The sequence below is a fragment of the Aulonocara stuartgranti genome (assembly GCF_965226115.1).
Source record: "Aulonocara stuartgranti genome assembly, chromosome: 22".
NCBI lineage: Eukaryota > Metazoa > Chordata > Actinopteri > Cichliformes > Cichlidae > Aulonocara > Aulonocara stuartgranti.
In genome coordinates this window covers 15,073,014-15,098,909 of record NC_138957.1, presented here as the reverse complement: position 1 = coordinate 15,098,909, position 25,896 = coordinate 15,073,014, and the positions used below count along the sequence as shown (strand labels likewise).

General features: G+C 40.7%; 1 long non-coding RNA gene across 2 annotated transcripts in view; it reads left to right on the top strand.

The window, feature by feature from the left end:
* Positions 1-24,806, top strand: part of LOC309699312 — a 79,814-nt gene extending 55,008 nt beyond the window's left edge. The window contains exons 1-5 of one of the 2 annotated variants that reach the window (XR_014274301.1): positions 19,354-19,426; positions 19,626-19,713; positions 20,392-20,470; positions 21,391-21,445; positions 23,624-24,806. This is a non-coding gene — a long non-coding RNA (uncharacterized lncRNA). Of the gene's footprint in view, positions 1-19,353; positions 19,427-19,625; positions 19,714-20,391; positions 20,471-21,390; positions 21,446-23,623 lie in introns of those variants that run through there. The other variant, XR_014274300.1, reaches the window with a different exon arrangement.
* Positions 24,807-25,896: the final 1,090 nt, after the last annotated feature.

Here is a 25,896-nt window from a genome sequence, read left to right as displayed (position 1 = left end):
CATAAAGCTCTTGGGAGCTGAGGATCAACTATGAGCACCACTTGGTCCGGTTTGAGGCATTCCGCATCCTTCTGCCACTTCTGTCTCTCTTGCAAGTTAGGCAGGTAGTGACGGATGAATTGGGACCAGAAATGGTCGACAAGAACTTGACTATGTCTCCATCTGCGATTCCCAATAAGGTTACTGGGATTGTAAACCACTTGAGGGAGTGATGCATCATAGCGTCCCATCAGCAGGATGTTAGGTGTGATGGGGTCTGGATCTGCTATGTCTGATGAGACGTAGCCGAGAGGCTTAGCATTTACAATGCCTTCCACTTCCACAAAGACCGTACGAAGCACAGTTTCAGGGACCGTCTGCTCCTTGAGTACGACCTTAAGAGCAGTTTTTACGGACCTGACCTCTCTCTCCCAGGCGCCACCGAAGTGAGGAGCACTGGGAGGGTTGAAACGGAAAGCAATCTGCTGCTCTGCCAAACGCTCCTTCAACTGAGGCGCCATGGTCTCAAAGGCCTCATGGAGCTCTCGGGCTCCACCGACAAAATTTGTCCCGTTGTCACACAGGAGCTCAAAGGGTTTGCCTCTTCTGGCAATAAAGCGCCTTAATGACATCAGAAAGGAGTCAGTGTCAAGGCTCTCGAGGAGGTCTAGATGCACACAACGGGTCGTCATGCATTTGAAGACTATGCCCCAACGCTTCTCTGTTCGACGTCCAATTTTCACAGTAAAGGGTCCAAAACAATCGACTCCAGTCGATTAAAAGGGTGGTTTATACAGACGCAGACGAGCTGGTGGCAGATCTGCCATCTTTGGAATGGAAGGATTGGCACGCCAAGCCTGACAGTGCCTGCAGTCCCTCTGATACCGTCTGACTGCTTCCCTCCCTCGGAGGATCCAGAACCGGCGACGTAGTTCAGCCAACACTTTTTCTGTTCCAGGATGAAGGAGGGTCTCATCAAAATCCTGGATGATGAGCTTAGTCAGAGGATGTTTTGGGTCCAGTATGATCGGGTGGATGGTGTCTAGCTCCAGCTGCTCAACTCTTCGTAACCTTCCACCAACTCTGATGAGTTCCGTATCCTTATCATATTCGGGTGATAAGGAGTTCAAACGGCTGTTGGTTGGCAATGGTCTGCCAGACCTGAGTGCCTTAGCCTCATCTGGGAATGACTCTGACTGGGCCTTCATCAGGAGGAGTTTCTCAGCTTTGATGTAATCATCTGCTTCACTGTGCGAGCTTGAATTTGGGTCAGCCGCCCCATGTAGAGACCGCGCTGTTGTCTTCATTTCTGATTTCAGGAAGTTGAGGGCAGGCGTTAACCCTAACCTGTCCACAGAAATATGATTTCTTCAGCTCACCATCCTCTGGCTCTGGATATACTGGTGGGCTGGTCGGCCAATGTTCCTCGGATTGACGTAAAAACTCAGGGCCTTGGTGCCACCGGTGTGGTCGTGAGAGCTCCTTCAAGGTCTTGCCCCGGGTAATGTCATCAGCGGGGTTATTCGCGCTATCCACATATCTCCAGGTACTCCCATCTGTAAGACTCTGGATCTCTGCCACCCGCGTGCCCACAAAAACTTTATAGGTGCAAGATTCTGACTTGATCCAGTGGAGAACGGTAGTAGAGTCCGACCACAGAATAACCTTTCAAATGGGCAGCGTGAGCTCAGCTTGAAGGAGACCAGCTAGTTGTGCACCAGTTAGCTCCAACCGTGGCATGGACAACTGTTTCTTTGGAGCCACTCGGGATCTAGCCATTACAAAGGCAACATAGACTTCCTTCTGAGCAGTTTCTGTCCGCAGGTAAGCGACAGACCCATATGCTCTCTCGGAAGCGTCGCAAAAGATGTGAAGATCTCTGCTCGAAGTAGATGAATCAGCAGACGCTGGTGCATAACATCTGGGGATTTCCATTTGGATAAGATCAGGAATCTCCTTTTCCCAGGCAAGCCATCTGTCACGAAGGCTAGGTGGCTGGATCGCGTCGTCCCAGCCGAGCTGGTCCTTCCAAAGATCCTGTACCAGAATCTTGGCCCGTGTGGGGAACGGTACTATATAACCTAGCGGATCATACTGACACGCAAGTGTTTTGTAGACGTTCCTCAGTGTGGGTTCAGTTCTCTCCCCCAGTCGATGTCTGTATTTGAAGGAGTCACGAAGGCAATCCCATGTCAATACCAGAGTTGGCTCCCAAAGGTCCGTGCTAGACTGAGAGAGCCATAGGTCACTACTCTCAGATCTGACATTGGATGGAAGATGTTCAATGACAGCAGGGATGTTGCTGGCCCATTGACGTATCTCAAAGCCCCCGGTGTGGAGCCGCTGGCGCAGACTGTCGACTAGCCTCCTCTTGGGAGTGGGTGCTGCGGAGTTATCAGACAGTTATCTACGTAGAACGACTGCTCTACACAATCGACGAGGTCATGATTGGACCTACAAGTGTCCCGGATGTGCTGCTGCAGTGCATAGATGGTGCAGCAAAGACTGCATATAGTGCCAAATGGTAGCACTTGCCATTAATAGATCTTCGGCTCTTCATTCCTCTTCATGTCCCGCCAGAGGAAGCGCAGCACTGGTTTGTCTGCTGGCAACAGGCGTATCTGGTGGAACATACCTTTGATGTCGCCACTCACAGCAACTGTCGAAACCGAAGAAGAACTCCTAGCAAAGATGGACCTAGGGCAGGTCCAGGGAGGAGGATAGAGTTGAGGGACTTCCCTTCGTACTGGAAAGAGCAGTTAAAGACGATCCTGTCCTTGTTATTGTGTCGCACCATGTGGTGAGGTATGAACCAGGATTCTGCAGTGGTTCTAGCTATCTCATGTGGCACCACAGCTACATAGCCCAACTTCTCCAGCTTCTGAATCTCCTGACAATACACTTCGGCACGTTGTGGGTCTTTGACAAGTCTCCTCTCTGTGGAGTAGATGCCTGGTAAGAGATATCAGGTGCAAAGGTAGTAGACCGAGGTCCAGCTGGAACAGTATGCAATGGATGCAAGGCCATGGTTACTGGAGGTGGAGCTACCACGGGCACTGGAGGCTGAGCCACAGTAAGTGCTGAGGGTGGAGCGACTAGCGGTACAGGAGGCTGACCCATGGGACCGACTGAAGGTAGAGCTGCATGGGTGCTCGAATTACTATTCTCCGATGGGCATGGTGAGACTCTGGAACCACTGGGTTCATGTGCCTTCTCTTTAAGGAGAGAAGTAACCATCTTGGCTATCTCCAACTCGTTTACCCTCTTCTTTAGCTGTCATCGCCTCTCCAGCTCTCTGCTCAATGACTCTTGAGTTCTAATGGCTTCTTCCTGTAGCTGCTGGGCCTCTCTGGCTTGAGCTTGAAGTCGTTGACATTCATATTCGACTTGTTGATCCTCTCCTAGGTGCTGTTGGAATTCCTCAAGTTCCACCTGCTTTACTCGCTCTTCGAGCTGGGCTGTTTCCAGGTCTGATAAGGCGTGGGAAGGGAATCTGTGTTAGGTTTTGTATTGTTGATTGTCATTTATGCTTAGAAATATTTAACCATGTATGCTTAGAGGTGTATAATCATTTGTAGATTGAAAGAATGTCTCATCCTAGGAGGTCTGTAACAACTCTGTGTAGCATGAAGAGGGGGGTGCGTTCACTCCTCTACAAAGTGTTCTGGCATAGATCACACACCTCCTAGGAGAGGTCGTATCTTCTCTTTGTTGATATATGGCATAGCAAACACACGTATATCTCTTTAAGTATAAGAGCCTTTTGTTCAGATGGACCCGCTAGACTCCTGGCACCAGCTTTGGGGAGTCTTCACAGGGTCACATCTTCACCTCACACAAGCCACACACACACACACACACACACACACACACACACACACACACACACACACACACACAAAGGCAAGGTACTCTTTGTGTGTATGTAGACGTCATATGTTAATGAACCTATGCATATTCATGTAACCTCAATAAAAGAGCAGTGTTACGGGAGAACGGACGAGAGCAACTGGGGTCAAGCGAAGGAACGGCGTTTGTCCGGTTCTCTCCCGTGCACGAGGAACATGAAGAACTTTGCTTACTTCGTGTCTTGCTTGCGGTGTAATTATATTGCCTTCAACGTTCCAGCGAATAGGTTCAAGCTACAAACCTATCAATCTGCCTATCGACGAGCGTGATGCCCTTGTGGATCTGGAGCTGGAGCTCCTCTGGGATGAGCGTGTTTTACCACTATGTGAACACTGGGAAGCAGTAGCCGGTTGCTTGGTTTGAGTTTGTCCCTCAAGAGGGAGTGTTGAAACCTCATAATCGGTTAGGTAAGCAGGTGGCCGTCGCTGTCTCTGCGAAACACGTGGGGGTGCTGAGTCAGCCTGGATATCTGTCTGTTCCATACCTTAATCAGTACTCTAATCCGGCTCGAAGGACCATAAATGGAGAGAATGTTGTCTCCGGGAGTTTAGCTGATTTGATTTAGAGCGGCAAGGTATGGTGGGTGTGTTCCGGTTAAAGAACACGGAGGCAGCTTCCAAGTTTAAGAGATTTATTCAGCTGTGGTCTGTAGTAATGATACATAAGGCAACTATCAGTACAGCACACATAAAACATTCAACATGCCCAGACATTATTCTAGCACAGAGATAGCACAAGGAACTGTATTCAACACTCACATCTATAACAACTTCAATAATTACACAAGATTTATAATTAGCATTAACTAGCTTAGTAGCTTACATAGCATATTAGCGCATTAGCATAAGATAACATTAGCATAGTCACGAGGGAACAAATACACACAATAGCATCTGACATACGCAACATCATGTAAACAGAACCCACCTTCTGGCATTCACACACAGCAATAAACCAAAACCCACGAAATGCTGATGAGAGGACACAAGGAGCAATGCTTGGCTATCAGCAGCTACAAGGCAGACTAGCAGCACACGGCACAGAGTGGTGCATTCAAGGAGCGTCAGCATAGATATGGTGAGTTCAATGACGTAGGACATATCAATTTCCACAGCGCAAACACTATCTATAAACAAACCACAACACTTCAACCAAGCAAATAATGTGTAAACAGTGGGCTTTCTAACAGGTAGTCTATAGTGCTATACACTGCCATGCATTAAACTCATAAGCGCTATATGAGGACTCAGTAACTCTGTGTCATGACTGAATTTGAGGTGTCATAATTAGTATAATTCCCCTGACAAATCTTTATTTCAGCAAGTCAGATCTGAACTGAGAATTTGTGAGATTAAGAATTGCTATTAAGCTAGCTAAAGAAAGCAGGCATTCTACACCATGAAAAGTGAGAACATTGATGTCTGACTTGTTCTTTTGCATAGCTGAGTATAAGTGTGGATGTAAAGTTCTATCAAATTTGTCACAACAGGGAATACACTGCATATTTCTTTCTGTGAGTGCATAGACCAGACAAGAAAGACACTGATGTATTTTGTAAAAAGAGGCAATAGAGAGAGGCTCCACATATAAGTTATTTAAAATCACTACAAACACATCAAACACCATGAAAATCTTAAAGGAGAATATAAAATTGGGATTACAAATTGGGAAAGTGTGGAAAAATGCGGCATTATAAACATTTAATTTGCCCTGCTCCAAAATTCAATGCAACACAAACAGCAGAGCTGGACATTAGACTATGTACAAACATGAAAGCAGTAAATGAAGCACAGAGCAAACACAGCAGCTGTGGTCATACTTTCTTGGTGTTGTGAGCATAGCACATGGGTCATCGGACCGGTGGGCCTCTGAGTTGCTGGTGGACTCAAAATCCACGTGAGGCTAATGTGAACATCATTCATGAGGAAACCTACCACTTACTCACCCCCACTTACTCACCCCCAGAAGTCCACTGGAGCTTGTAAATATTCACTGGATATTTTTGGTGGCAAGTTGTACTGCAAAGGACAAATCTAAAGCATTGCGACTGACAAATTTAAAGCATTGCGACTGACAAATTTAAAATTCACCCACTCATAGCGTATGCCATCTGCAGACCAATTGTAAACAAGTTACAGCAGGTCCTTGTCTGTGGAAATGAGTCTTAGTGAGGAGTGTGTTTGAAATGGTGTGCAACAGAGGAAACCTGGTAAGCATGGAACATTGAATACTAAAACTGAGAGAATACCTGCAAGACAACACACAGCATGTCATAGACACAGTATGTCTGCTGCTCCAGAGGGTAATGGCTGTCCTGAAGAAGAACACAGGTAAAGCCTTCCTCTGTGTGGATGAGCTTCTAGGCTTGAAGTAACATACAACACAGTAAAGTGAACACATTAGAGGAATCTGTTGACAACCGTACCAATACTTGCATACTACTATATGAGCAAGCCCACTGCTGTGCTGGCTGACGCAAGAAGTGATGGATTGGGGATGCAGTCCTTCAACTCTGTGGGGAGCCTTGGAATCCTGTGGCATATTGCTCCAGCAGTATCACAGAAACAGAAACATGCTACACCCAGACAGAAAAGGAAAGTCAGGCTGGTGAGTGGGCATGCAAAAAGTTTGTCATGTATGTCAGTGAGCTGGAGCAATTTACCAATGCTTCCCAGACCCTGTGAATCTTTTTAATCACTCGGAGTAAAAATAAACTAGAACTTTGCTTTGTTGATTATTTCTTAATTGATTCAGCAGAAGCAGCAAATAATTAGAAGAACAGAAATGAATCACAAAGTGTTCTTGTCTGCAAGTACATGATGTTTTATGATTCATTACGCATTAAAAATCATAGCTAAGAGGGAACTGTGCAGTTTTGATGGGGATAGCAAATAATATTTTGTAAATCAACATGTTTTCTGTTTGCACTGTGCAACATATGGCCCAAAAGCTGCCATCAAAGACTGTCTGAATAACAATATAATCACAGGTAGGTATACAGATTCATGCAGAAAAAAATAATCTGCCTCTATCATTATGTATGATTTTCACATATTTGCACAGAAGTTAAAAAGCACAACTACACTACAGTGTAGGTTCAACTATGAGAAAAGCCTTTGCTCATGATAAACAAATATTTCAGTATAAAGAATTATATTTTGGATTTAGGAATCAATCCCCTAAACCGTCGTGTTACTATGTCTTTGATGCATATGAATGGAAAACATCCTTCTTTTTCAGCTTGCTTTACAAAATGCAAAGCTTTCTGTTTTTACAATTTAATTTTATACTGTATAATAAACAAATGAAACTTGATATTTTGAATAGAGCCATCTTTTTATTGTAACTGTTACAAGAACATTGAAAGGCAGTTTGGCATTTCTTCATGTGTGTGAAGTACACAATAGCGTAAGTATTTACACAATAACAGACAAATTTACATTTACACAAGAAAGATATGTGCAAGTTATATACCTGCAAACATACACGCACATACATACATATATGCATCTGTACATACATACACACACATATTTCCACATACACGCTTACATCTATATACATACACATACATGCCATCTAACTAGCAGGTGCATTGAGAGGTGCAGTGTGATCAGTGATATTGCACATTGAGTGGGGGGGGGGATGCTGTTCCAACTATACTAAATAAGGTTATAATAAATACAGTTTAAAGAGGTAGGGGTGTTGGTTGCATTGAAGTATAAATACAAATACGATTTATAAATAAGGTTTAATGTCCATGAGTGTTGGCAGTGCAGTTATCCTCCAATCAGGGTGGAGGTAGGGCATGTTTGACAGCCTGTGGGTAAAAACTTCTGTTGAGTCTGTTTGTCTTTGACCTGATGGTAATGTTTACCAGAGGGAAGGGGGGGGGGGGGGGGGAGTGAGTGTCCAGGGTGCGAGGGGTCTTTAATGATGATTCTGGCTTTCTGCTGAAGTCTGCAGCAGATGTCTCTGAGGGGAGTTAGTGAAGTGCCGATTGCCCGCTCTGCTGCCCTCACCACCCGCTGCAGTTTCCTCTTGTCCTCCGCGGTGCAGCAGTTGAACCAGAGTGTGCAGCAGTAAGTCAGAAGGCTCTCGATGGTGGAGCAGTTGAACCAGAGTGTGCAGCAGTAAGTCAGAAGGCTCTCGATGGTGGAGCAGTAGAAGTTTACTAGCGGTCTTTGGGGTAATTGGGCCTGACGTAGTTTCCTGAGGAAGTACAGCCTTTGTTGTGCTTTCCCTACCTGGTGGGAGATGTTTGTGGACCAGGTAAGGTCGGCCGAGATGTGGACTCCGAGGAACTTAAAGCTTTCTACCCTTTCTACCTCCTCCCCATCAATGTAGAGAGTAGAGTGCTCAGATCGCATTGTTCTCCTGAAGTCGATTACCATCTCTTTGGTCTTGGCTGTGTTCAGATGCAGGTTGTTGTCGTCACACCATTGCTTCAGATGCTGAACCTCCTCTCTGTAGGCTGATTCATTGTTGTTGTCGATCAGTCCTATGATGGTGGTGTCATCAGCAAATTTTATAACGGTGTTACTGGTGTGGATTGGTGAAGTCATGTGTGAAAAGTGAGTATAAGAGGGGACTGAGGACACACCCCTGTGGGACACCCACATTCAGAATCAGAGTGGAGGAGCTGTGCTCTCCCATTCTGACGTTCTGGGGTCTGTTGCTCAAGAAGTCCAATATCCAGCTGCACAGTGAGCGGCTGAGCCCTAAGTTGCTTAGTTTATTAACCAGTTTGTGGGGTTGAACTGTATTGAAGGCAGAGCTGAAGTCCACAAACAGCATTCTAACATAGGTGTTACTACTGTCCAGGTGTGTGAGGGCTGTGTGAAGAGCTGTTATTATGGTGTCCTCTGTCAATGGTGGCTGACTTAAGGCAGGATGGTACTACAGACTGTAGCAGCGAGAGGTTGAAGATGGTGGTGAAAACCTCTGCTAGTTGATCTGCACATGCTTTAAGCACTCTACCAGCTACACTGTCAGGACCAGCTGCTTTCCTCATGTTGACTCTGCACAGTGTGTCTCTGACCTGATGCTGCTCCAGCTGGTTGGGAGCGTCGTCCCTCTCTGTAACGGCAGGATTGGTGATGGTGTCCCTGTTTTCTTGGTCGAAGCGGGCGAAGAAATGGTTTAGGGTGTCAGGTAAGGTGATGTAGGGAGAGTTGGTTTGTGTGCAAATGTCTTTGTAGCCAGTGAGTGTCTTGATCCCCTGCCACATGTTTCTGGAGTTCTTTGTGTTAAAGTGTTTCTCGATGCGCTGTTTGTATTTGCGCTTGGCTTCTTTTATGCCTTTAAGCAGAGATTGGCGTGCCTCTTTGTAGACTTGTTGGTCTCCTGATTTGAAGGCGCTGTCACGTGCTCTTAGTAGGGCTCTCACCTCACTGTTGAGCCATGGCTTCTGGTTTGGGAATACTTTAACAGTCTTTGTTGTTGTTACACTCTCAGTATAGAAGCTGATGTATGAGAGTACGGCAGATGTGTGGCCCTCCAAGTCTGATCCTTCTGCAAAAACACTGCAATTCGTGTTATCAAAACAGTCTTGTAGGGCCGTGGTGGTGGTCCACATTCGTACCGATGTTTTTTGCCTTTGAATTAGAGGTCTATAAGCAGGGATCAGGGACAGAGAGAGATGATCAGAGAGTCCGAGATGTATGCGTTTCCCGCTAGCTCAATCGCAGTGTCTGGGGTAAAAGAGTCCACCCAAGTCTCTGTGATGATCATAACACAGTAATCCAAACAGCGTGAGGTGATCCACAGCGCGAGGTGATCCACAGTCGTAGCTCATCCATCTTGTTATTTAGTGACCGTGAGTTGGTGAGGAAGAGACTCGGAATAGCCATGTGGGTTAGCACGTAGCCAAGCTCTCAGCCCTGCTCGCTTCCCTCGCTTCTGTTTCCTGTGCCTCCGTCGCCTACGCCATTTCAGTGGTGGTATGGTGAAATTAGAGTCAGTGACCCTCCAGATCTCTGGGGGAATTGAGTCCCAGTCATTGTCAATGAAGGTATGCAGATTTTTGTGGTTTAGAACCGCAAGCAGTGCTCCTGCATGTCGGAGGAAAAGTGAAACAAAAATACACAAAATAAAAAGAAAACCGCTAAGTTGAGGAGAGCGCCGGGCCGCTCATGAAGTCTTTCTTTTTAGTTATGATGAAATGTGTCCATTGATTAAAGTATACTCCTCATTTGAAATCTAATGTCACTCTATTCTTAGTTTCGTCTTTAAAGTACTAAATGACCTTAGTCTAGTCAGCCAGTTAAGTCATTCTCCATCATCTTGTTTAAGCTTGAAACCCGTCTCCTTAAAAAAGCCCATCATATCCCCATCTCCCCTCTGAATCACTTCCTATTTCCTCTAATAACCCTAATTACTCTAAAAACCTTTAACTCTCTACTTAGCTGTTATTTTGTTCTTCCTGAGGCACTTCTGTCTAAGAGGATTATTTACAGTTTTATTTTTAATGTTATCAGGGCACAGAGGCCTTGACCTTGACCATAATTGCTGGATTTGATATAATAATAGCTCTGTGCTCAGAAGACAAAAAGCAAGTTGTCTGATTTTTAAGTTCTTGGAAAATTTTCATTAAAGCACATTTATGGTCTGTGTTTCTCTATTAAGATAAGGAAATGTCGGGTTGTGATTGCATTAATATAGTCTATACACAGTGATAGTAAACATGATCAGTGTTCCCTCTAATTTTTCATGTGTCTGTATAAATGGTAAAGAGCAGTGATGACATTCCTGTTTGTGTGCAAAGTGACCAATGCAAGAAACACAAATGGGCCCTGACTCCCTGATTGTGGTGTCAGAAAGGAGGAGCCTATCTAGGTCAGACCTTCCCAAAGTGTGGGGCCCATCCCCTAGGGGGGGTGCAGAGTCATGGCAGGGGGGGCGCAGTATGAGAAGGAAAAAAAGAAAACGCTTGGACACTGCTAGCACGGGGCGCCCACACAAACGCAAAGCAGGAGATGAAGCATCGCTGAATATGTTTCCAAACCAACTTCATTCTAAGCCAAAGACTAGAAAATATGGTGAAGCAAATCTTCCCTTTGGTTTCACATGCACAAGTGCCGAGGTAGGTCTCCCCTGCAGAATTGGTTTTCCCTTTGTCGGGAGCACGTGCTGGGCTCTTCAAATCACGGACAAACAGTATCCCACATTCTTGATTTTTAGTTCACAAACACTTGTTGTAATAAATAACTACTCCTGACATTTTGGAGATGTTTGCTCTTTATACAATAAAGTTACAGCAGGATACAAATAATATCAGGCGAATCCTGCCACGATTTGTTCCCACAGCTGTTTATGTTTTTAAACCTATTTTGCACAGAGAGGCATTTTTTGAAAAATGTATTGATAGCAATGTTGAATATTATTACACAGAAGAAAAAAAAACAGCTACATGTAAAATAATCACACCGTGACGCCTCTGCCTTTGTAAATGGAGGGACAGTAACTGCATGTAAAACTTGAAAATAGTCAGATTAACAGTAACAGTATTTCGTCTCTCTCTGCCATTCTGCAATTCATCTCATGTAAACATTAATGTGGCGCACAGCATGGCGTGAAAAGAGGCACATACTTTTGATGTTGCCAGACGAACTCTGTATTCCTCGTCCGCGAAAAAAACACGGGGACTCAGGGGTTGGTGTGGTTGTGATGTGGCGTGAATAAGGCACGGCGGGACCACGGAGCAACGTTCAGAGCCATCTTTATTTAATTCACGTCACACCACAACCACACCAACCCCTGAGTCCCCGTGTTTTAACACGGCGGGCGTGATTGCGGATGCCGTGCAGGTGCGTCCGCACAGCACCGCAGACCACGCCCCACCACAAAGGAGTTTTAAAAATTCTCAGTTTTCGGTGATTCAAAATGCCGTTTACGTGTGGACGAAACAGCTGCGTTTTCAAAAATACCCGTGTAGTTGCGGACGTAGGGTAAAATAGTATTTTATTACTACCTGTCATTTATTGCAGGTTACTTGTATTTGCTTAATTGTTTACTAAATGTTTGAGGTGTGAAATAAACCCCAATGAAGCAAAATATGGGTGTGTGTGGTTGGAGGATGTGTTAGTGCGTGCCAGCGCGGGGGATGGGGGGGGGGCAAATGTTTTTCGTGTAAAACAAAGGGGGGCCCAGCAAAAAAAGTTTGGGAACCACTGATCTAGGTTGCAGACCATAGTGGATAATCCTTTTCACCCTCTGGATAATGTGTTAAACCCACCACAGGAGCGCATCAATCAAAAGATTCATTTCACCACAGAATCCCACAGGAAAAGGCTCCTACCTCATGGCCAACAAACTTTACAACTCTGTATAGATAGAAAGATACCTTATTGAAAATAACAGTAATTTCACTTCATGGAACAATAAAGTATCAACCTATATAAGACAGCTAAGAAATTTTCTGTCATTGCTATGCAGACGATACACAGCTGTACTTTTCTGTTAAGCCAAACAACCTCTCCTACCTCAATGAATGTTTCAGTGCCATTAATAAGTCGAAGCTTCAAATTCCTTCCTTCTTAATCCTGGCAAAACAATGGAGTTTTGCTGAGCAGGTCTGTCATTAGATGAAATCATTTAGTAAGAACTTTGGTGCTATTTCTATACAAAAGCAGAATTTTGAATCTCACATCTTAAAGCTCATCCAGTCTTGTTCATTCATTTGAAAAAAAAAAAACCCATACAGTAGAAAATATGATTTAACTATGGAAAATTTATATTAACATGATGTACTTATTGGTGTTATTTTTAATTATTTATATAGATTTATATAGATTATATGATCTATTTTAATCTTTTCTAGCTTTCATTTTTGTATTTGAGCATCTTTAACACAGCAATTTCTGGCCAAAATCTCTGTTTGGTTCCTTTATAATGAAATAAGGGCAAAACATTGATATAGTGATGTGTCTCACAAATAGTCCATTTGAAGGATTCAAAAACATGTAGGCATGCTAGTTACAAGTCATGCAATATACAGTCACATCTCTTTTTGTACCTTTCTTCCTTTACATGTTGCCAAGTTTGCTGTGGGCTAAATTGGTTTTCTGGCAGCAATGCTCAGTGTGCAAAACATGTTCATATAACCTTTGTTACTATGAGATATGGAGAATGGTCTTTTGGTATTTCTGATGTTTTGCGTAAGTGCCTAATCACTATGCACGTACATTGCCTTGTATACTTTTTAAAAAGATTGAAGCAGTCCTTATTTTGTCCTTGTTTTGGCATATAAGTATAAAACACAGCAGGTACTTTAGTATTTGTGGGACATAGAGACATTACAGATCAAGAGGTTATGGCTGAGTGGCTGCAGTCTTTGAAAAATAGTATGAAGCCAAAAATCAATATTAGGAAGACAAATTGGAGGATAAACTGAAGTGGGAAAGTGAAGTACTTTTCACCTTGACTAGAGAGATTACTTTCAGTTTGTTTGTTTTTGGCTCGGCAAACATGCCACTAGAAGAGCTTTTAATATGTGAAATAAATTTAAGGTAGCTCAGTTCATCTTGCAAGTTTCACTTTCAGTCAAGGTATATTTTGTTATTCTAATAGTCCTTCTTCAACATCTAACGTAGTGCTACTGAACAACAATATACAAACACATTTGAAAAAGAATCAGACATTGTAAATGGTAAATAAAACAATGCTATGATAATCAAACTTCCCCAATATAGAGTAATAAAAGTGCCTCTATGGCCATATCAGTGAAATTCTGAATTTTACAATCTTGATGCCTTTGCACGAAGGATTTTGAATGACACCAACAAAGTTTGCACTTGCTCTGCTTAATTCTGTTGGAGTCAAGTATATTCCAAATGGCAAAAATGGCGTTAAGCATTTAGTTTAACATGGCTGACTTCCTCTAGGGTCGGGGTATGACTGTTGAATGCTCTGAATGCACCTGCTGCCAAATTTGGCACATGACGATCATACCCGAGTCTGAAACAGACAGGTTCAGTGGAGCCATTTTTCAAGCCCACTGCACCAAAAATAAAGTTTTTACCACATCTGATGCATGCATGAAGTTTTCACACATTTTTAAAGCATCCTTCACTCCTCAACAAGTGCAAAACAAAAAAAACTTAAAAAGGTAATATAAAATATACAATCATTATATCATATCTATTCTAAACTAATAACTAAACTAGCAACCAAAATGATGAAAAAAGGTAACATAAAATGACTAGAAAAAATATATGCTAAATATTTTAAGATTTATTTTACAATTTTTTTAGACAATAAAGATTTCACAGTGGTGAAGATGTGAATATAGATTGCACAAGGTTGTAAAAGAATAAAAGACAGGCATCATGTGACACAATGCTTTATTCTGGTCTCCCTTCTTAAACTGTGGAGTATGTCATTGTCTCTGCTTGCCTTTCTGTAAAAATTACCACGTGTCATTGTATGAGCGAGCATTATCTGGGAATCATGGATTACACTGGCAACTGTCATTATATATACGAGCTGGTGAAATATTCTAGCCTGGATCAAATTGGAGAGACTGATCAGAGCAGAGTGTCATCACATAAACAACACTAACAACATGAATGAAAACATGGCCTTCAACTGTCTTACCTTTGTAATTTACAGTTACTTTCTAAAGGTGCATGAACGTACGCATAACGAAAACCAATGTCGAGTTTAATTTAGAAGACAGGGATTAGCTAAATAGATCTGGTCTTTGCGATAGCCTATAGTAAAGAAATCACTTATAGTTTTAAGAAATTTAAATATCATATTGTTATCTATGCTGCCTGTGGGCTAATGGCACGCTATAATGCTCACATGAGCATTATACAAGTGTTTGCTGCTAAAGCCAGTTTTGGAAGCCTTTGTTAAAGATACAAAGGTTGTAAATTTTGATATGAGTGGGTGTGAGAGTATTAATGCCCTTGCACTTTCCTTTAAAAGAACTCTGAGTAATGGCTATATAGTGGAGACAGTTCTAGTTATTATGTCTAGTGCAGTTTTTTATGGCATCTGTGCTAATGCCTTTCAGCCACAGATATGTGCAACGCACTACAACATCTCAGTGTTCTTTTACTACATCTTTAATGCTCACTGCGCACAAAGTCCCTCAAACTAGGATGAGGCGTGAAGTGATGTAATTTCAATTACATTGATTAATATGCTGTGGAGAGTCCCCAGAGAGCAGTGAGAGATCTATGAGGAGGGATTTGTGAAGAAAGTGGTGATTAGTTTTTGCTGTGTGCGTGTGTGTGTGTGTGTGTGTGTGTGTGTGTGTTTGTAGTAGAGAGAGATAGCTTGGAGGGTAGTGTGGATTTCATGAAATGGGTTAATGCTTCAAACTTATAGTTTCCATGACAACAGCAGTCTGATGAAGGATATGTAATTTGTGAAACTTAGTTGTTGATGCTGTAAGTATTTTTGACTTTGGTCTTGTTTTGCCCATCCCAAACATGCCCTGGTTAATTTAATCATAACACACATGACCTGATGTGGCCTTCACTGTCCGTTTTAGGAAGAAGAAACACTCCGGCATTCTTAAACATTCAGATTAGGTCTATCTTCACATAACAAACATCAAAAACCTCATCTGACTTAAGTTTGGCAGATTGCTCAATCAAGGCCATCTTCTCGGGTATAACCAGACAGCTTCCAGTGTGCTTCTTGAAAGTCTCAAAGAGCACTTTTTTGAGGAATGGCTTACATGAAACTAGCAGAGCCTTATTATGCAAAAATGGGGCAGGCAACACTAAGGAACAGATTGATCAGGGACAGTTGTTCTCCCAATAGCAGACACACATCTCTTACTTTCTCCTTTCGGATTCTACATGGTTAGCTCACTGTTCTTGTCTAAAGTTGTCTTAACTTATTTATTACACAGTGTCTCTGAATTTTCCTCATCACCATCTAATGATAAATTTCACATTCATTTTAGCATCGTACCATGATAGTCTGTGCCAAGTGTTTTCTATAATTCTCCATAACTGGAGCGCACCAATACAATATTTAGTCTTTGTCCATCTAAATCTCAAAATAAACAACTCTGAAAAGTCACACATTTTCAATTCTTGGAGCCTGATATCATCCTAGCCATACTTAATTTTGTGGCATTTGACACTCAGCACCCTATAAAGTTTACGAAAAAATAGTGCAGTGACCGAAGAATATCCAGTTAAGTAGAGGATCCTAAGGGGATAAAAATGCCATTTTGATGTGAGAGGTCACAGGAGAGTGGGAAAACGTGTTCAAGCTAACACACAGGCTAAAAAAGTGCTGATAATATCTCTGTACAACTGAGATGTGCAGAAAGGCTATTTCAGGGCAACAAATACCCATCCATGCTAGTTTGTAGCTTGTCAATTCTGGGCTCCAGGAGATGTAAACCTCCATACAATGTCTCTTTAGAGAAACTGAAGGTTCTTCTTACACTTTGGCTTGCCCTGGCAGGTTTTTCCTTATTTATAAGTTGGGTTCGAGCTAATATCTTTGTCATTATTGAAATGTGAGTAGTTAATTAATAGACAAACCTTGAAAATGTATTTCACATTTTCTCAGAACCCATCTTGTTATGTGTGCTCAATAGTACACAAGGACAGAACCTGTTGAACCATGTTACCATTGCTACCCAAGGAAAACTTAAAATAAACAAACAAAAAATCTTGTTTTTGATATAATGTCCAAAAAGAAAACACCGGGTAGCACACCTGTTAGTAAATCACAAAATTATTACAGCCATTTCTATGTATCTATCACCATACAGTATGTATTTAAAATCATCTTGATATGTATTTTGATAAAATAAACTTTACGCGAGGTTCACTTAACAGTCTGTTTCCTAAGTGTTTAACTCTATCTCTCAGTCTTTATTTGGAAAGAGATTTGCTCAGTTGCTCAAACTGCATAAGCCAATAAAGATTTCAAGATGTTGATAAATGTTTTCAAAAAATCTAGTTAATAGAGTTTGAGTTAAGATTGCTTTGTCATGCCCTTATGCTGTCATATTGTGCAGTAAGCCCTGTCATGTCCCTGCTTTTCATTGTCCCTCTTTTCTAATTTTCTCACATTTAAAGTGTGACTATTTTAAGATACCTTTTTTAATACCTTGGTAGAAACTATATAATATATACTGTTAAAAGATCACTGTTGTTTCAAGTAGATATCACAGTATCACCCAATAGCCCATGTTGCATTCTGCGTCTCACACTATGAGATTGCCCAGAGCAGGATAAACACACCTCTCAGAGCTACCTTATCATGTTGGCTATAGACCCTGGCTTATTCCACTCACTGACAGCTACCTTTAGAGCTAACTAATAGCCCTGCCACCCACCTTTAATTGGAAATCTATGGCTGCATTTATTTTAGAGCACAGCTGACAAGCGCGAGTCTACACGTTTACGTATTATCAAACTGCAAACAATCAATTACTAGTGGACAGGACCTGATATTTCATGGGCAGTGCTTTTATCAATACATAAGAAGGATGAGAGGTCAGAGCTGAAGAAGAGTTTGTGGGGAACAGATTGTAGTGTGTATCAGATGAAAGCTCTTCTTTACCAGAACAATACCAAGAAGCATGGCCAAGATATAGACCACTAGTTTGTGAAAAGTTAAGAGCTTTTAGGAACTTCCTGTTAGATGTTGTAAGTCTTTCCTGTTCCTTCAGCATATAAGGTACTGATCTCACAAATTAGGTTGGTTATACATGACTGTAAACTGTTACAAGTTTCACAGGATTTTCCTGTTATTTTTTAAAAACATGAACTATATGTAGAACTAAAATAACTAAAATGAAATTAAAAGTAACTGAATAACCATGACATTTAAATCTTTTTAAGAGTCACAAATGTAAAATATTGTCACAAATATGTAATGCTAATTTAATCAATGAAACTGTTAAGTTGAAATGTAACACAGTATGAAGTAAAAAGTGTAAAGTAAAAAAAAAAATCAGGTAATGTTTATGTGTTGATTTATGGTTTTCTTCTGTTTTTGTTCTACTGCAGAATATTTTTAAGGTGGTTATCTGCTATAAAAAGACAGGCCAGGAAAATCTCCTTCATGTTTTTCTGTGTTTTATGCTCTGTTACTTTGACACAAAGGCATCTGCTGTGATGCTTACACCTCTGATAAAGTTTCACAAGTGTCAGCTTTCTTTTTATAGCATATTACAATTCCAATAACATTTTTCTGGACTTTAAAAAAACCCAACACATGCATATGAAGTGTATACAGTTGTAACAATTGTTACTGAAAAATGTGTTAAATGTACATATATTCTAGTTTTATGTACAGTTACATCTAAAATATATTACTGTTAAAATGATAAAAAATGAACAGTAATTATGAACACAGTTACCAGTTTTACAAAAGTCTCATGTTATTAGCTGAAAACATAAATTGAACATCTGTGAATATAATACTTTTCATGTGTTTTGGCCCAGTTTTATGGAGTGTGAATTAAAAGCTTTGATCTACTGCATCTACAGTGTGTGTGATTGTATATTTATGTTCATTTTAATTTGAGTGGGTGTGTCTGTGGGACTTGGTGATTTGCAGCATGCATGCAGGAGCCATTTAATCAAACGAATGTGTCACAATGAGAAGAACTTTGAATATTCTGCACTCTTCTTGGAAAACAGGACAAAAACTTGACCTTGGTTATGAACAAAGCACAACTTGTATTCAGTAACTCTTCATGCTCTGCAGCTTCATATCTGTTTGTTCATATTGTTTCATTTCAGAGCCCATGTTCGAAAGTTCAAAGTTAAAGTGCCTGTTATTTATTTATATTTTTAAAGTTGTCCTGTAGTTTCTTAGCAGCACCATGGACATTTGTCAGGCTGCATGAGGCTTTTGTGAAGGGATTGATGGTGAGTGATGAATTAGCATAGTAATTGATAATTACTCAAAGATCAGCAGGGCCATTGTTTCTTAGACGGCTCAACATGTTTTCCCTCAGGTTTGGGTCAGCTTTAAAAGGAGAAATATAATTGAGTGCCTTGTGGCTTAATTAACGAGCTCGCGCTAATTACTGGAAAATGAATGAAGAAAAGGGGCCACACATGTGCACATGCTCGAGACTTTAATTCTTTTCATTTAAGGTTCCACGAGTTACTTTGAACATAGGCAATTTGTCCTCAGACAAATTACTGATACATAATAACTGTGAAAACTGATTGACTACTAGATTAATAATCAAAAAATACCAAAAAAATGCAGCTTCTCAGCCAGGGGCGGAGCGTGGGGGTGGCTTACTGGGCTTAAGCCCGGGTTGTTTTGTAAGAAGCCCGGGGTCTTTTGGAGTGTAATTTTTTCATAGTTAGATGCCTGGCTGACAACTGTATAAAACAAAAAGTACACACAAATATTGGAAGCACATAGTGCACACCGTGGGAATTTACGACTGTGTGTGAATCCCCCCTGATATTGGTATGATCCGAGCTCAGGCACTAAGCAACTGAGCGAGGGGGCGGGGCAGCTGCTGCCTGTGAGTGCGCTGTTGGAGAAACGGAGCCAGCCATACTAAGGAGATCTTAAGTTTGACCAGGTACCAAAGCAAATCATTTGTACCATTCAAATAATGTAAATATGACGGTGAATCACGAAAGATTGATATCAAACTGATCACTTGACCAATATTACATTACTTGCTCTTCAAGTGAGTCAACAAATGGCGAAATGAAAAGCCGAACAAATGCTATTTTTTTTAGAGCCTTAGCTTACGTGTATTTATTTCATATTTTCAGTTCTTACCCTCCCCGACTAAATCGGTTTCAGTTATGTACTGAAATATAAGAATGGACATTAGAGGCTTCTTTCAAAGAAAAAACTCAGGTAAATGTTATTTTATATATTGTATGTTTATATATTTGTATGTTGTTCAGTATATTTCTATGCAAAACAAGAGGGATTTCAGTACACAGCAGGATATTCACATTTGTAACCAGATATTTACATACACTTTAGGGAGAAAACATAAAACATTTTTACTGTACAACATCAATTTAGAGTAAACTTTTGTTTTAGATAAATATTGAAATATATTTTGAATTAGTTAAATGTCAGAATAAAGAGAGACAGAGCTTTCTGTTTTTTATCACTTTCATCAAATTTAGGAGTACATGTACACTAAGTTTATTGTTAATTAATAAGAAAACTCCAGAGGATTCCATTCTGAGCTGAAGAAGCTTCTGATAGGTTCGTAGAGTCCATGTGAGTAAATTGGTGGCACAGCTGTGGATGCATATAAGGCAAAACACAGAGCCTGTTTCTTTGAAATGGGAAAATCAAGAGATGCCAACCAAAACACCAGGAAGAGAACTGTGGAGCTCCATAAGTGTGGCTCAATTTTGAATACAATTTGGTGCCATTTGCAATTAAGAAATACAGATAGTTTCTCTCTTTACTCTCAAAGTTAACAAATATGTTTTTTATATTTATCAATCTAAAAAAATAAACATTTAGTCTGATTTGATGTTACAATTAAAAAAGTGTTTGTGTTTTGATCTGAAGAGTGTGTAAAGTGTTGATGATTGTCAGCACAAAGAGAGAGAGAGAGGAGAATGAGGACAGAACAGAGATGGAAGAGCAGGTGAGACACACATGTTAGTCAAATGGTTGTTTACCAAAAGTATCACCGTATCATAGCTACTCATGTATCTCGTACCTAGTGTTTCTTTTTAGGTTTGCTATTTTTCAAATTCTATATTTATTAAGTTATGCAGGCTTGTTTGCACAACAAGGCTAAATAATTATATAAACCTTTCTCAATCTAAATAGTGTACTTTGGTAGAATTAAAAAAACAAGTGTAGTGCAGGTCTATGATGATTTTTAGTGCTACTATCATCTAGTTCTGATTCTGGTTCTGTCTTGGTTAAGTCCTCAATAGTCCTGATTTTGAACTGTTGTAGTCCTGTTTTAATTCCGGATCAGTTCTGGGTCTGATTGAATTGGGGTTTAACCCTCGTGTCTTGATACAGCCCCGACTTTGTTCTGCTTTGCTGCTTAATTAAAAAACTAGTTTAAGGTGTCCTGCACATGTGATATATATTTTTCCCTATATGAAGTCATTTTTTTTTAACAAAACTCAAAACAGAGCCTATTAGTCTTTCAGTCATTTCTAACACCCCCCTTTTTTTCAAGGTAGAGTTATTTTTTTCCAGTTTATTTAATAGAAAAAAAGAATAATGTATTTGTGAATATACATTGGTTAGTCTGTTGTTTAATTTCCAACAAAATCATAGATCGTAGAGTTACCATTAAAATACATAGGAGTGAGTGCTGGTTTGTGGAAGGTGCTATGTTATCCCACCACCTTGAATATCATGGCGTCAACGTTCTGCCTAATATAATGTGACACCTGCCACATAAATAGTATGCCTAAGGTGGAGGAAAAGAGAACTCTTATGTGTTCCTGTGCTGTGGAGGAAAGCCTTTCATTTGTGTCTGCACCGTCAGACTTAGGTATGAAACTTCATAACCTATGTTTTATCTCTGTTTTATCCTTACAGAAAGTTCTGTGTGTGGAGTTACTTCAGAATGAAGAAAAAAGCAAGACTGCCGAATGTAAGTTATGCAGTGCAAGTATTTTGGTGGTAGCAGTGTTGGGAACTTTAACACCACAAACATGATTAAACACTTACAGAAACACCACAGAAAGGAGTACACAAAACTTATCTAGGCCTCCAATACTAAGAAGAAGAAAAGTGTACCGTATCAACAAACACTTTTGGAAAACATTCAGAGGTGTGAGAAACTCCCTCCAGAAAGCAATAGAGCAAAGCTGATAACGGAGAAAATTGTTGAATTTGTCGTGTTCGATGACCAACCCCTTTCTGTTGTGGATACTGTCCATTTTTGATGCTTAATGGAGCATTTGGAGCCTCGCTACGTGCTGCCAAACAGACATTTTATCTCTGAGTAAGCTATCCCAGAGAAGTACAAGCAGGTGTGTAAGTTCATCTCTGAATGTTTGGAAAGCATTCCCACGTTAAGGTTAACAACTGATATCTGGAGCTCGGATGTTTGTCTATTGTCATTACTAAGTCTGACTGTACAATGGATAGACTCAAGTTTTACTTTGCAAAAAGCAGTGCTGCTAAAGAGTTTGGTTCACATTCAGGAGAGTCCATCGCTACCGCTATGGAGTGTTTTGTCTTTTTAAATGTGAGTATGAACTCATACAAAATGCAGCACGACATTAATAAAAACAGTTTTGTTTAAAAAATTGACTATATCGGATTCATATCGGTATTGGAGATATCCAAATTTATGATATTGGTATCGGACATAAAAAAGTGGTATCGTGCCATCCCTAGTTATAAGCTAGCATTATGTCAGCTAATGTTAGGCTTGTTATACCTTGTTGGGTCATAAAAAATCAAATTTTCCCTCTGATAAAGAGTTTGATTATATTCTGATGAGAGTTACACTAAGCATCAGAGTTCAACAATTAGTTTCACTTCAAAGAAAGTTTCACTTATGCTGACTAACAGCCGCTAGCAGAGGCCGACATGGAATTAAAGCAAAACCAGAAGTTTTTACCAAAAGAAAAGTTCCAGATATTAAAAAAACTCCCCTCAGTTTCGCTGTCAATATAATATCACCAGTCTAGCTACGATGATGGACTTGAACTGAGAGGGGTAAGAAAACAAAATAAAGTTCACAGCAACTTTGAGGCTCACACTAGGGCTGCGCGATTAATCGTTAGAAAATCGCGATCTCGATTCATACTTATGTGCGATCTCATTTCCAAATGACAACGATTAAAAAAAAAAAAAAAGACGACGACGACTGTACCGCATTTTGATCCGGGACGTAATCTGCATGAAAACAAGCGCTCACTCTTCCTGCTCAACAAATGACAAGGGCGGAGCCTTATACCACGTGATACAGAAGCTGTGCCGTGTGATGCTAAAATTAGCAGGGAAAAAACAACGGAGAGCACATCAGGGATGACGAGAAATTGACTGGAACCACCCAAACATCAATAACGGGAACCTTATACAGCGCTTCCCTATACCCGTCGAACTCCCACAGGCACAAAGAAATTACGGAGGCTATCACTTATCACCTGACCAAAGATATGGCTCCCATCAACACTGTGCAAAACGAGGGATTTAGGAAAATGATCAACACCCTAGACAAACGCTACACAGTGCCGTCCCGCAACTATTTTTCTATTGTTGCACTACCTGCTCTATACACGCAGAGTCGAGCAACGGTGGAGACGGAATTTCAAGCAGTACAACATTTTGCGGCAACAACAAAACGTGAGACATTTGTTGTTTTTATGTTTATTTATTGTTTTTATGTTCAGTCTCAACTGTTACGAAGTTGATGTCCAGTTAATAAGTGCAATACATATTTATACTGGAAAAGAAAATCGTGAGAGAATCGTGATCTCAATTCTAAGCCAAAAAATCGTGATTCTCATTTTATGCAAAATCGTGCAGCCCTAGCTCACACCATACTGTATAAGTCTGGAATTATGCTAATTATCGCGATTTTGTCATTTTATTTGAAGAAGTTATTACAGAAAAAAGAAGTATGTGCATTTTTGTAAATACATACACAACTAGAAATAGTGAATGAAGGGATTGTTACCCATTTATTTGGGGCTTACCCTCTTTTCCTTGCTAATGTTAGTGATATTACTTTTATTTGCTATATAATTATTATTATATAATTTTGGTCTTTTTTCATCTATTTTTCCTGTGTTTATTCCCTTTCTGTAAGGTACAGAGTCTGATACTCTTGGTTTATTCCCCCTCCACTAAGCCCACCAGTGCTTCTTGTCAGTCATTTAATCTGGCAGAGGTGTTATCAACCTAATGACAGACCCAATTTCCTCTTCCTCTAATGACAAGCAAATAATACCATCACATCAAACTGTAAGCCAGATGAAAGCGAAACCACAGTGCACATAAAAGAAGAGAGGTGATGCAGCTGTTTGTCAACCAAGGACAGGGGTGTCTGTCGATCTTTCTTATCTTTGCCTTTCTCCAGGACGTTTGTTCTTCATGTGCCCGCCTCCGCTTCTGATGTCAGATAGAATGAAAGCCGGGTGTTCATCATCGGGATCCAGGAGACCATCGGAGCACTCACTAGGGTCTCCCATGCGCGCAATTTCCATTTCAAAGCCATCTCCTTTTAATGTTATAATTCCATCTAAGGCAATTGTTAAATGAACATTCCTAACTGCTGACTAGGACAAAGATATTTTGAAAAAAAAAGATAGGAAGATGTATGCATTGGTAATGAAGTAGAAAGAAGGTAGCGAGAGTGCGATCAAAGGTATGGTAATGTCTGTGGTAAAAAGGATAGGAACGTGCAGGGCCTCTGGAATAAGGAGGTGTAGTGAAGAGACAGAAAAGATCGCCTTTTGGGGAACAGCATGTGGAGGAAGACGTGCAGCGGGTTGGAGATATTTATATAATATAGCATTAAGGCTATAGATAGGTTGGTTAAGAAATCATCTGAGATGTATAGTCCTCTTGTGGGCAAGCACCTGGGAGCATCTTGGATATTTCATTCCCACTTGTTTCAATGTCTTTAAGAGTGCAGTCCCAAAAAGCAGATAAAGCTGCACCTATGCTGTTGGAAGAGAGTTTTTAAAAATGTCAAAGTGCCGACTGCGCTTTAAAAACTGTAGACACTAATAACAAATCCAGGCACTTTAAAAACTTTGAGAAGAACTACCGAATGAGTTAGGAAGAGAATGGTCCCATTTAGAGTTCCACTTCTCCCCATTTTGTGTCTTTAATACCAATAAAGCTTGCTCACCTCCTCGTCTCCCATCTTTTCTCTCTGTGAGAACAGATGGATGAAGCTGCACCAGTGTCGCAGAAATGAAATTTTGAGGCTGATGAAACACTGACAGCTTTCCCTAGTGAGAAAACAAAGTTCACAACAAAAGACTGAAGCCGTTCCATTTATCTATTCAGACACTGTGATTTAATAATCCGTCTGTAGGAGTGTTATAGTAGTATTAGAATCAGCTGTTACTAACTTGAAGGACCCAAGCTCACATAATGTGATTATGAACTGTGTAAGAGGCAGATACTTTTGCACAGTACAGTTTACAAAAATATTTCAGGGAACAAGTGTTCCCACTTGGCAGGCTGCATCTTGGTAATGCCTTTGGGTACTTATTTGGTTACACTGAAGCCCCCAAATAAATGAACGGGAAGAGAGCTACAACTGTCTATTGTTACTGGGACTAACAACTGCCTGTGTATAATCACCAGCCAAATCTGAATTTCTATTTAGCTTGGTAAAAAGTTTAGATTTTTTTAAAAGCTTTAATTCTGCTGCACATATACAAATCAAAGTTATATGGTGTCAAGGCCTCCCTAAAGACTCAAACAGAGTGCTGGTGTAATTACGACAAATCTGGCTTAACTCAACAGAGCTGTTGAAAGACAAAATGACATGCTGATCTCATGTGCCAGTACAGCAATGCCATTTTGCCACAAAGAAATTCTCCTTTAGATTTTTACTCAGCATTTCTTAGAACCATCTCTATCCGATGTCTTGAGCATAACTCACTGTCTACTCTCTTACGCGTGCCTACTGAGGTATTTATGTAAGAACAAATTAGTTTTGACACATACAAAAGAAAAAAAAACATAAATTTTAATAAAGTGGGTAAAAAAGTCCATAAAAAAGTCTAAAAATCACTCTTCACATATCAGCACGAGAAGGCAATATCACCAAATCTACATGCGTGTCTTTATAACCTCTGACATCATAATTGTGAGCCTTTCATCTGTCTCAGCTGGAGGTATTCTGAGTCAACAAACACAATCTGTTTCTCTTCGCCTTCATCATCATTGTTCTTCTTTCATTTTTCCCCCTCATCTGCAATTAATGCATTTATTTCTAGGCTTCCTCTTGTTCTTCAAAGACACTCACCGGGTACACAGCTGTCGCTCCAACCATCAAAGTCCTCCTACACACCTCCGTCTGCCCTCCATCTCATTTTTTTCCACTCTCTCCTTCCTTTCTATCCCCTT